A 6,705-nucleotide genomic window follows, 5' to 3' on the forward strand; every position below is an offset into this window, starting at 1 on the left:
ATTTTCATTTTAATTTTATTTTGAGAGAGAGTGAGAGAGAGAGCACACATGCATGTGAGCAGGGGAGGGGCAAAGAGAGAGGGAGGGACAGAATGCCAAGCAGACTGCATGCTGCAGGGCTCAATCTAACAAACCGTGAGATCGCGACCTGAGCCAAAGTCAAGAGTTAGATGCTCAACCGACTGAGCCACCTAGGTGCCCCCTGCACCCAATCTTTGACTTTAAAGCTCACTTTTCCCCTCACTATATGATACAATTATGTCATATCTCCCTCTAACCCAAGCATAATGTGGAATTAATTTGTCTCTAGAGAAGAACTCCCAAAGCTATTCAAACAAACAAAACAAAAAAACAAACACTCTCAGCTAAGGAGGAAATCCCCAGGACCTACTGGTCCATTCATTTGACATTGTAAGCAGAGTTCCTGGTGAGAAACTAGCAAAAACTTTAGCCAAGAGTGAACACTGGAGGTGTGAGGTGACCCTGAGAAAGGGACTAGAATAGTGAACTGAAAGCCCCTTCCATTAAACAGCTATTTCCAAAGACCTCTGGAAAGCACCCTCCTTTGTCACAGCAGTGATGGGAAAAGGGAGGCTGGGACCCTGTTGCACACCTTTCCACCTGGGTGTCACCAAACCCTGTTGTCCTAATCATATTTCCCTGTCACCTCTCAGCGCTGATTTACTTTCTCCTCCCATTCTACATGCTGCAGAACTAATTGCCTGCCTAATTGCCAAAACTAATTGCTGTGACATTCATTGTTCATCTGCTCTCTTCTCTGGCTTAAGCTCAGGCAGGTGGCTCATATGAAGGCGAGGATGAAATTATTCCTGGGTTGCTTCGGGGACAGTGATGTCCCAGCAGTTGTTTTTCTCATGGAGGTAGACCAAAGAACCAGCTTTCTCACTGCAAAGAGGATGGTAATTCTTGGCAGAGGTTCACCTTCTTCTGGCTTGAGATGGGGTTGCTTTGACTGGTTTTAAGTCTGTTAAGTTGAACTTCTCAGGAAGTCCCTCTTCCCCATTTAGATATTAGAATTAGATTTGCTGATTAAAAAATTGAGACCCAGAGAGATGAGCCTGCTTCCTGTTGGCCACAGAGCTCATTAGTGGAAGAGCTGGGTCTGATGCTCTGATTTCCCAGTTCATAGCCTAGGATGATTTCTGCTGCATCACACTGCCAATGTTGGAGATGTGGTAAGTATTCTTTTACATTTCCTTATAAATTTTTATTAACACACTATCAAGTAGTAATCCTTATCGGTAGCTATAATAATAATCATTAGTATTTATTGAGTTGTTATGAATACCAAGCCCTTCCCATGCATTATCTCCTTTAATCCTCAAAAACAGCAGCATGAACAGGTGCTATCAGTATCCTTGTTTTGTATATGGGGAAACTGAGGCAGAGGGAAGTTAATAACTTGCATAGGTTTGATGCCAGAGCCCATCCTCTGGCCACCACAAGGTCACATGCATGATCCTGCTGACAATGTCTGGATTCTGATACATGAAAGAACTTTTTTTTTTTTAATGTTTATTTATTTTTGAGACAATGCGAAAGACAGAGTGCAAGCAGTGGAGGGACAGACAGGGAGACACAGAATCTAAAGCAGGCTCCAGGCTCCGAGCTGTCAGACCAGAGCCCGATGTGGGGCTCAAACTCACGAACTGTGAGATCATGACCTGATCTGAAGTTGGACACTTAAGGGACTAGGCCACCCAGGCGCCCCCATGAAAGAACTTTTGAAGACAGATTGGAGGTTGGAGTTGGAGAAACTTGAAACTAGTCAACCAGGCTATGTAAATTATTATGTAAATTCATGTTGCTGAGCCAGGAGTCGTGACATTCTCTTTTCTCCATGCTGCTGAGATAAACACAGATGGATTACATTTCTACTTTGGGATGAACCTGGGAAGTTCAGGAGGAATTCCTGGGACTTACCGGACAGTAGCAAAGACGGTGTGTTGGGAGGGAGGCCCGAGGTTTGGTTCTGGGTCTGCTGCTATGCCACTAGCTGGCTGTATGGTTCTGGGATGACCTGATTGCCTTGGATTCTTCTTCTGTGGAATGAAGGGAGTAGACTCTGTGGTCCTGAGGATCGCTGCCATTCTGTGCCTCTTGATAGCACTCCCAAGGTGAAGCACACAATGGCTGAGGCTTGCCATGACCTTCAGGACAGCTCTGCAGTGGCTGTATATAAAAGTCTTATTGTTTGGTTCTTGATCTTTACCCCCTCAGAGATAGGAATAAAAGCAATGGCACTATTGTGTGAAATAAGGGTTTTCTCATTCAGAAGAAAACTATGACACATACAATAGCAAACCATTTGGAAGCTGAAAAAATAATTGTGTAATTCATTGAATAGGATATGAAAAGTGATTTAGGAGATGGGAGAAGGACTAAGGGTTAAAAGATGATTGAAAAACAGTTTTGGAATTTTATTTGCTAAAAAGGGGAGTATAGTGTGATTAATACATACAAACTATTTTAAGGATGAAGGCCTAGGCACAATTAGAAGAAAACCAGGGAAGAAAAAGAAAATTATAATTTCATCTGAGTGGAAAAAGCCATCTTCATGAAAAACAGATTTTGAAATAAGGACATCTGTCAATTGCCTTATCAATTCTTCTGGGTAATTTTATGAGGCTCTTGTGACCTTTCAACTTCTAAAAGCATGTTTGAGGGAAAGGTGGTAAGGCATGAATTTAAAAAATTAAGTTTCTCACTTTAATTTTCATTCCAGTATAGTTAACATACAGTGTTACTAGTTTCAGGTTAAAAAACCTTAATTTCTATTGTGTGGATTTTATAGTAGAAACCTCCTTAGCAGGTAGCAAGGGAGAGAGACCTCTGGAGGAGAAGGCAGGATTTGAGCCCCAGTCAGCTCCTTCCTGATGTGGGACTGTGGGCAAGTCCCATCTGCTCTCAGGGCTTCATAGTCCTATCTACATGAAATGGTAGGCTTGAATGCCTCCAAGGCCCTATTCTGTATGTTTGAGTTTCTCATTGTAAAGCATGGTTTAAAAAAAAAACAACACCCAAAACCAAAGAACCCAACATTTTATAGTCACTGGTCTATGGGATACTAGACATTAGAATAAAAAAACCAGAAAATCTATTTTTAAAATTGTGAGTGTTGGGTATAGTGAAAATGTTCATATTCTGGACCAAGAAGTTCTGTTGATAGAATGATTCTAGAGTAGTCTGACTTATTCTCATGCCAAAAAGGAAGTGGATACAGGCTCTTCTTCCTCTTCTGCTTCCTTCTTTGTTCATGGGAGTGTGAAAATTTGGGGGGAAGCCACAGGAGTAAACCATTTGAGAAGGTACTGGCATAATTCATTACGGCAGTAACTATTTTTCCTCCCAGTACCCCCTTGCTGAGCTGCTCTGGGTTGGGGTACGGTGTGTTCAGCAGGCCACTGTGACCCAAGTTAGAGCTGTAGCTGCAGGCTGGGAGTCCCTGAGTCCCTGCCTGGTGGTGGGAGGCAGAGACACCTATCAGAGGGAAACACCTGCCAGAAAAGGTTCACTGAAGAGGGAGAAAATAAAGATCAAGGCCTCTGGGCTGTCCCACCTCCAGCCTCTACCATTATTCTAGGGGGGAATGCACCTGTTGGATCACAGTGCTGGGAAGGAAACCACAAAAGCCACAACTGTGAGCACTGGCCTGTAGAGATAATGGCACCATTGCAATAGTTCTGAGACAGGGGCTGGAGGGGCAGGGACAGAGGGGGCAGAGAGTGTGACTGGGGAGATCGAAGGGGCTGGACACAGTAGTCTAGTGCCTTATCTCATTCCAGATACATGACCTGAAGATCTGTATGTGTGCAGGGTAGTGGTCAGGGATGTGACTGGAGTGGGAGCATGGGGAAAGAAAGGAAAAATAACATTTAAATCAGGACATGATGATAAAGATCTAACTACCACAAAATGTTCTGAGGCTTTGTCCACGGCCATATTTTCCAAACATCAGGTCCTGTCTTAGCAGTTGGTTGTGAAATCAATTTAGTCATGCAGGGTTTCTTAATCTGGGGTCCATGGACGTGGCTCCCTCTACCCCCAGAGGCTCAAGGATGGGACTGTATTTCAAAGTAATTAATTACCTTTGTAATCCTATGAGTTTTGTTTTATTCATTTAAAAACATTAGTCCAAGAGGGTGTCCTTTACCACATTTAGTACAAATGGCACCAAAAAATAAAAAAATCCTAGGGTCAAGACCAGCATTTTTAAAAAGCTAGTATGATAGACTAAAAAATAGAACAATTTGAGCTCCACATGTAGTAAGGGTAAGTAGTGTTTTGTGAAAATTTTGTTTCAAATATTTAAATATGTGTGTGTACAAATATACATATACACACACATATATATATATTTCTAACAGTACAGCATGGTCAAAAAATTTGACAGCCACTGATCTATATAGGCTTCTAGACACTAAGTTAAAAATTAAAAAATCCATTTTATTTGTTTGTTTATGTTTAATGTTTCATTTGAGAGAGAGACAGCATGAGAGGGGGAAGGGGAGAGAGAGAGAATCCCAAGCACTAGATCTGTCAGCACACAGCCTGATGTGGGGCTCGATCTCATGAACAGTGAGATCATGACCTGAGCTGAAATCAAGACCTGACACTTAACTGACTGAGCCACCCAGGTGCCCCATAAAAAATCCATTTTAAAAATTATGGGTGTAGAATGTGATGACATATTCATACTTTGGACCAGAAGGTTCTGCTTTTATGCAGACCTTTGACATTGTACACTCAGCATAGCTACATTTCAGCCAGCCTCTCAGTGGATGGCAACCAGCTGGCCCTGACCACAGCCTGCAATGGATGGCCACATCCCTCTTTGCCTCGTTGAGCCTTGAGTTAATTTGAAGTGAACAGACCTCTCCGAGACACATGTTGATTCCTGTGGCTACAAGGCTCCAGGAAATGTTAGAAGCAGAGGTCTTGTTTACTGAGAGGTGTGTCTTCCTGTTTTTCTACCAGGAGGTTTGCTCTCTAACCAAAGGACAAGGCCATCTGAAGAAACAGCTTCTCTCACTGAGGGTGACAGCAAAGGGGAAATGGGAAAGTGAAGAAAAGAGAAATAGGGGCCGAGAGGTGAGATGTAGCAAAAATTCAGGTGAAGGGGGTTAGGGTCATAAAAAAGAGAAAGACAAAGAGAAAAATAGTAAGTGTAGAAGGCAAGTAGCTGGGCCAGCTGAGCCCTGGGTGTAGTAAGAAGCTATCCCTGGCCCATTAGTCTCCTGCAGGATTCACAGCATCAAGAGTGGTGAAACTAAGAGAAAGAAAGGCAGTTCAGCAGGAAACATTAACAAAGACAAGTCCTGGGACAAGACCAAACTGCAATTAGACTTGAACTGACACAGACATGGCCTTCTCTGTTTGTGAACTGTTGCTAACTTATTAGTATTCTAAAAATGAAATTTGTATGTACTTGGTTCATTTAGAAAATGTAAGCTTCACCAGAGCAGGGACTTTGCCCACCTCATCTCCTAGGTCAGCACCAGTGTCATGGTAAGGGCACAATAAAGATTTGTAAAAAAAAAAAAAAAAAAAAAAAAAAAAAGTTAATTGATCAGCTGGTAAGTGATATTTAAGATTACTTGGAATAATAACAATAGTGATAACTAAAATGTATGTACTGCTTAGTGGTTTAGAAATCAATTTCATGTTATCATCTCATTCAGTCCTCACACAGTCCCATCAAGTATCACCATTAGCATCCTTATTTTAAAGATGAGGACATGGGGTACCTGGGTGGCTCAGTTGGTTAAGCGTCCAACTCTTGATTTTGGCTCAGGTCATGATTTCATAGTTCATGACAGTGCAGAGCCTGCTTGGGATTCTCTCTCTCCCTCTCTCTCTGCTCCTTCCCTGCACACGTGATCTCTTTCTCCCCCAAAATAAACAAACAAACAAACTTAAAAAAATAAAAATGAGAACACTAATTTGATGTCACTTATTGATAAGTGTCTGGGATTTTAATCTGCACTCCCTAGTGCCAAAGCCAATAGAGCACACTGTGTCTTATGGAATGTTGTACATTTAATATAAATGCCTGTAAATCTAAGTAGCCATATCCAGAGTAGGTGTGTGTATCAGCTTGGGTCCTTCAGGAAACACTCTGATGGAATTGGGTGTGTGTGAAGAGGATGGAGTACCACTTGTGAAAAATAAAGGGGGAAGGAGCAGAGTAGGGCAGGGATGCTGGAATGGCACTTGTGAAAGGAAAGGCAGAAAGAAGCAGAATCAAGCTAGGAATGTCTCAGACAGATGATATAATGACACAAATCTTATGAAGACTTAGCCAATACTACATGAGTTCCAGAACAGAGATTGCCTGTAGTGGAGCCCTGCACTGGCTATATATGGCCGGGATGTAACCTCCCTATCTCCACCATGCTCAATGTCTGGGTCTGCCTAGACATGCACATGGCCTTGGCTTGAAAGTTGAGGTGAGTTGTGCAGGAACTGTATTGGATGTTGTCAGCTAATTGCACTTCTTACAGCTGAATTGCAAGCTCTTTCTTAAGAGAGAGGAAATGGTACACCCCCATGGCCAGCACAGTATATATTAAATTTTTCTTAATTGGAATTTCTTTACAATTCCAACTTAAGTACCCTAGGTGGATATTGTTTTATTTAGGATGCCTTCACTTTCTAGTTAGTAAACTATAGCCCACATAAGGA

The sequence above is a fragment of the Leopardus geoffroyi genome, chromosome C2 (assembly GCF_018350155.1).
Source record: "Leopardus geoffroyi isolate Oge1 chromosome C2, O.geoffroyi_Oge1_pat1.0, whole genome shotgun sequence".
In the NCBI taxonomy this organism is placed as follows: domain Eukaryota; kingdom Metazoa; phylum Chordata; class Mammalia; order Carnivora; family Felidae; genus Leopardus; species Leopardus geoffroyi.